Source organism: Triticum aestivum, chromosome 6B (genome assembly GCF_018294505.1).
Source record: "Triticum aestivum cultivar Chinese Spring chromosome 6B, IWGSC CS RefSeq v2.1, whole genome shotgun sequence".
In the NCBI taxonomy this organism is placed as follows: Eukaryota; Viridiplantae; Streptophyta; class Magnoliopsida; order Poales; family Poaceae; genus Triticum; species Triticum aestivum.
The window spans coordinates 666,877,117-666,882,792 of record NC_057810.1 but is presented as its reverse complement, the minus strand read 5'-3'; positions in this window follow the sequence as shown (position 1 = coordinate 666,882,792).

Here is a 5,676-nt window from a genome sequence, read left to right as displayed (position 1 = left end):
GGGTTTGGCCTGGATCCGCCAGCGCCAGTTTCGGGCCTAACCGGTGAAATGGGCTCCTGGGGGCGCGACCGAGCCATTTTTTGGGTGTTGGCGCTGAAAAAGGGGCCTGGGGGGCCTGTTGGGGGCGCGGCTGGTGATGCTCTTAGATTGAAGTTGACACGTAGCACGTGGTGTAGATGCTCCGAGAACAACGTCGTGTACTAAATCATGGTTTCCGCCCGCGTCGGTTCGAGCAGCGATCGCAAGTGCAGATGGAAACCGCTGTCAGGCATTGTGTCAAGCAAGTGATAGACAGGAAGCGGTTGATGATTTTTGTTTGTTTTGATTACAAAATTGTCACGACCCAACAAAGATGTAACGAACAAATGGATCAGTACTAAGGATCGGATACAGTTTGGGGTTACAAAGAGATTTGAGGTGAGAAATCAACAAAGCAGAGGGGAAGCTATAAGGAGCAGAAGATGGAACACATTTTTTTAATGATAGATTTTTTTTTGAATCTATTCATTGTCTTGCTCTAGGCTACCTCTCCTTCTATAGCCCACTCTGAAGTGTAGGCCATGAAAAGTATAGGGGAATGATACCCAGACCTGGCCAAATGTGCCGGCCCGCCACGACACGACTCGGCCCATGCTAATCGTGCCAGGCACGGCACGACCCACGGAGGCACGTTTAATAAGCGGGCCGTGCCGTACCGGCCCACGTGTTGCGCCTTCAGGCCCAGGCACAACCTATTTAGTAAACGGGCCGGCAGGTTGGCCCGTTTAGCACGCTGGACTGTACATTTTTAGCCTGTTGGGCTGTTTTTAGGCCTATTGGTTGTACTAGCACAAATGCCCGTGCGTTGCAACAGGAAAAAAAATCCGTTTCACAACATGCCATGGGAAAGATTTTGATCTATTCATAATGGGACAACAATATCTTATGAAAAAATATGTATCATTTCAGGATCACGAGTTCACGGCACGGAGCTTAGGACATGTGGTATGATTCGTAGTAAATGATCTGATTGACAACGTTTTCTTATGAAAAGATTTTGAACAATTCATAACTTCATGGCAATATAAAGAAAATCAAAAGTAATGAAATTGAATAAGTAATAAAAATAACATTGTGCGCTTCAATGGAAAATAAAACTAATGCAAATTTAGTAAGGAATATTAATACCTTTGGCAACATTCGGGGAAAAAAATCTGGTTCATGTTGGTCGGGTCCAGGAATTATGTCATGGGACAAGGAGGCTTATGTAAAAAAAAAGATGCATTATTTGAAGATCACGACAGGGAGCTTAAAACATGGGGTACGATTTGAAGTAAATTGATCTTATTGACAACATTTTGTTATGAAAAAACTTTTGTTTTATTCATAACATCATGACAATATAAAGAACATTTAAAGTAGTAAAAATTACATCGTGTATTTCAACAGAAAATAAATTTGGCACAAACTTAAAAATATTAGTTCCAATTGCGACGATCTACCAAGCATTAAATCATTGTGCGTCCCCTCCTTTGATTACGGGGACTCCTTCCTATAAATTCCTTTTTTTTGTTTAATGCAATTCCCAATAATTGTGCAACGTCCTCCTTTTATTCTTTAGATGCTACACTTATGCGCCTATCCATGGATCGTACGGTGCAGCTTCCTTATTATAGGGATGCAATGGTAGCTGTACTTAATCCTCCGGATTTGTATTTTAATTCTTTCAGCAGCCCACAATTTCGGGTTCCTTTAATTATGCACCTTGCAAAGTTCAGATATCAGCCCACAAATCTCCTTCATTTAATTATGCTCCATGCAACATTCAAATATAATCCCACAAATCTCGTAATATAATACCTCCTTTAATTTGTGTAGCAAGGTGGGACTATTAAACATGTAATATCTAAGGTCATTAAGACCGCGGGGTTGAAAATATATTTTTGTGCCCGCTGATCATGTTTACTTGCGTTGATGGACTTTGGCCCATCAGTTGGAGCGCCGGGCAGAGGCCCAATTGTGTGGCCTTTGTGCTTGTCCGAAATAAAACTAATACAACCATCTCTGATCAAGGTGGTTTGGTTGTCTAGTTGGTCATTGTAGTCAGAGTGATATTGTGAGGTGTGGGGTTTGAATCCCAGGTTAATGTATATTTTTTGCTGCATTATTATTAGGTCGAAGGCCCAACTTAGCAGCCACTGGGCCACAACGTTGCGCAGCCCACATATGAAATTCTGGGCAAAAATTTAGTACCACCTCCGATAGAAGAAAATATCTATGAGATACGACAAAAAATCTTAAAAATATGTTGATGGACCAAACCATGACGGACCAAACCAAGAGTATCACCTCCCTTTAATAGTAGGTATAGATATAGATATAGATATAGATTTTACATGTATATTTATATAAAAAATTCTGAAAAAATATATAAAAAATTAACAGGCCCAAGGCGTGCCACGTGCCAGGACCAGCCCGTTTAACCCGTGCCATGCCTGGCCCATGGCGGGCCGTGCCGGCATGCTCGCGGGCTGGCCTGGTTGACCTGGCCCGTTTGGCCAGCTATAAAATGATACTCCCCGCCCACGCCGTCCTCCACTGCCGTACAGTTTGCCGGCGCTAGCGCCGCCTCACCGACGATTTGTCTTTCCTCGCCGCCCGCGCCGGCGCCCGCCACATCCCACCACTACCGTCCTAGAATCGGGCAGCACCCTATACGTAGCGCTGGACTCTGTCTTGGGGAGCCAATGCCTCGCCCGGTACCTGAAGTTGCTGCCCGAGCCCGACACCAAAGTTTCCTGGTCGCCTCCTTCTCCTGTTCAGGCAATATCCGGGTCGACCTCGCGCGGCTGATTCAGTCACCGTGCCAGCTTGGCTGGAGGTTTGCACGGAAGATTCGGTTATGGATTCCTTGTTGGCGGCATCGATCCGTAAAGGTTTGCAGTTTTGGATTTAGTGCTAGATCTAAGAGAATGTATATGTTGGAACAGCATCGAAGAAGGGAACGGGCTCGATGAATGATTCTGGGTTCTCCAGCCTGCAGAATGTTTAATGACATGGACTGCAGTTCATCTTGGTAAAGAAACATAGTTTCAGTAAAATTCCATGCCTGCTTTTACTTGGTTGTGCCAACCTCTACAGACTTATCTGACGAAGTTTGAGAAATCTTACATATTTCATAGGGATTGAGGAATGCCTAGTTCTCTGCCGTGTGACTAACATTTAAGCTTCAGAATGTCTAATGACATGGACTGCAGTTCATCATGGTAAAGACTAAAGAAACATAATTTCAGTAAAATTTCATGCCTGCTTTTACTTGGTTGTGCCAAACCTACAGACTTTTCTAAGTCTTTTTGAGAAATCATACACTGTACCATTTAATAAAGAAATAGGAAAATTCCTTCTATAATTTCAAATTGTCAGGCATTACATTGAATGTGGCTGCTCCAGTTAGTACTCGACGAATATGACCTGTTAACCCCTTGAGTATTCTTTCGTGGAGTTGCACGAAATGGCTAGCGCTCTGGGAAATTACACATGCATATATTGGTTGTCTTAGGTGTAAATAAATGTAGTCATGTGCCCATACCTAGGCAAGAAAAAAGCAATATGTTCTGCGCAAAAAAAGGCAATATGTTATAGTGAAACTGAATAAACTGTCATGTTTGACTCCCTGTATGCAGCTCTAGCAAGAAACTGAAGTCAAGCCTTCTAATCTGGAACATCAAGGTGGACACTAAACACTATTTTCATCAGAATTCTTGCACATTCATATTTTTAAAGACTTTAGTTATCTCACTTTCCGGTTGTGCCCCCTATTCCAAATGAAGCAGAGTTATGCTTTCTCCCAAGATCACTGCATTTTATTGTTACTAACTAAGCACTTTATATTTTGATGTTCCCAAGTAAGAAACTGATTTTCTTGAAATTTTGTTTTCCCTTGAAATGTGCATGACTGCCGCTGCAACTCAAAACTCTGAATAAGTGCTACTGGGCTGCAGATAAGTTTACCAGACAGAGAACCAATGTCCATTGAGCCAGAAAGGATATTTGACATGTGAACCTGGTAAAATATAATACCAAAACAATGTGGTTAGGATTTCTTACTTTCTCTGTTGCCAGCTCATAAGTGCTTCTTCTACCTGACAGTTTTTCCCCGTAGAAATATGTGAAATAATGATTGTTTAATGAAGTAGAGAACTAATGAATACATGTGCACACAATTCATATATAAGAAGGCGTACTACTGTCTGACATGCTCTTGTACTAACCCTCAACTGATTTTTCTTCTCGCAGCTAGCATATCTTGCAAAATTAAAGCACTACACACTAGTAGAAAAGAGGGTTTTGGTCCAGGCCGGGTTAGCCCATTAGTCCAGGTTCAATCCAGAACCGGGACTAATGGGGGCATTAGTCCCGGTTCGTGAGCCCAGGGGGCCGGCCGGGCCACGTGGGCCATTTGTCCCGGTTCATCTGGACCTTTTAGTCCCGGTTGGTGCTATGAACCGGGACTAAAGGGTGCGATGCCCATTAGTACCGGTTCGTGGCACCAACCGGGACTAAAGGGTTAGACCTTTAGTCCCGGTTCGTGCCACGAACCGGTATTCATTAGTACCGGTTCATAGCACGAACCGGTACTAAAGGTCCCCTTTTCAAACTCTAACCCCCCCCCTCCTCGTGGATCGCCTTTTCAGTTTTCAAAAAAAAAGAAAATGATGAAAATGTCAAAAAAATAAAAGAAAATAAGTTTCCCATGTGATATGTGGTCTAGTTGTTGGGAAAATTTGCAAATGTGAATTTCGACTTTATTTGCAAAATCTCTCTAGAATTTAGTAAAATGGGAATAACTTTTGCATACTAACTCGGATGAAAAAGTTTTTTATATGAAAAATCATCTACTCAAAAAGTTACATCCAAATTTAACGGGGGAACCCCGTTAAACATTTTTAAAATCCTCAAAAACCTAACAGAAAAAAGTTACGGAGCTTTTAGAGCGGAAAAAATCGAAAAAATTTCAAACTGTGTGGTCAAACAATGGTATAACTAATTATTCTAGAATATTAGTGTTACTACATAATTATTTCAGTTATTTTGAATTTTGGTCAAATCTGGTCAAACTGTGGTCAAACTAATTATTCAAGAAATATTAGTGTTACTAAATAATTATTGTTTTTTAAAACAATAGTTTCAGACTCAAACAGTGAAATGTGTCACTTCATGCTCACGCAAAATTCCTGAGGGTTAATAGGATTGACATCTTACTATTGTGAGGAAAACAACAAGTGCAGACTTGGAAACGAGGGAGAATAGAACCCAGAAGTTAAGCGTGCTCAGGCTGGGGGAGTGGGAGGATGGGTGACCTTTCGGGAAATTAGATGATTAGAAATGATGAGGGGTGATTAGAGATTAGAGGATAAATTGAGCAGTGATGAGGGATGGTGATTAGAGATTAGAGATTAAAATAATTCAGAAATTTGAAAATAAAAAAAATTCAAAAAAAATTCAAAAAAGAAAAATCATAAAATTTCCTTTAGGTGGAGCTCCACGTGGCCGCGACCTTTAGTCCCGGTTCCAGTTTGAACCGGGACTAAAGGGGGGAGGCATTAGTAACGACCCTTTAGTCCCGGTTCAAGAACCGGGACTAAAGGCCCTTATGAACCGGGACTGATGCCCCCTTTTCTACTAGTGACAGTTCAA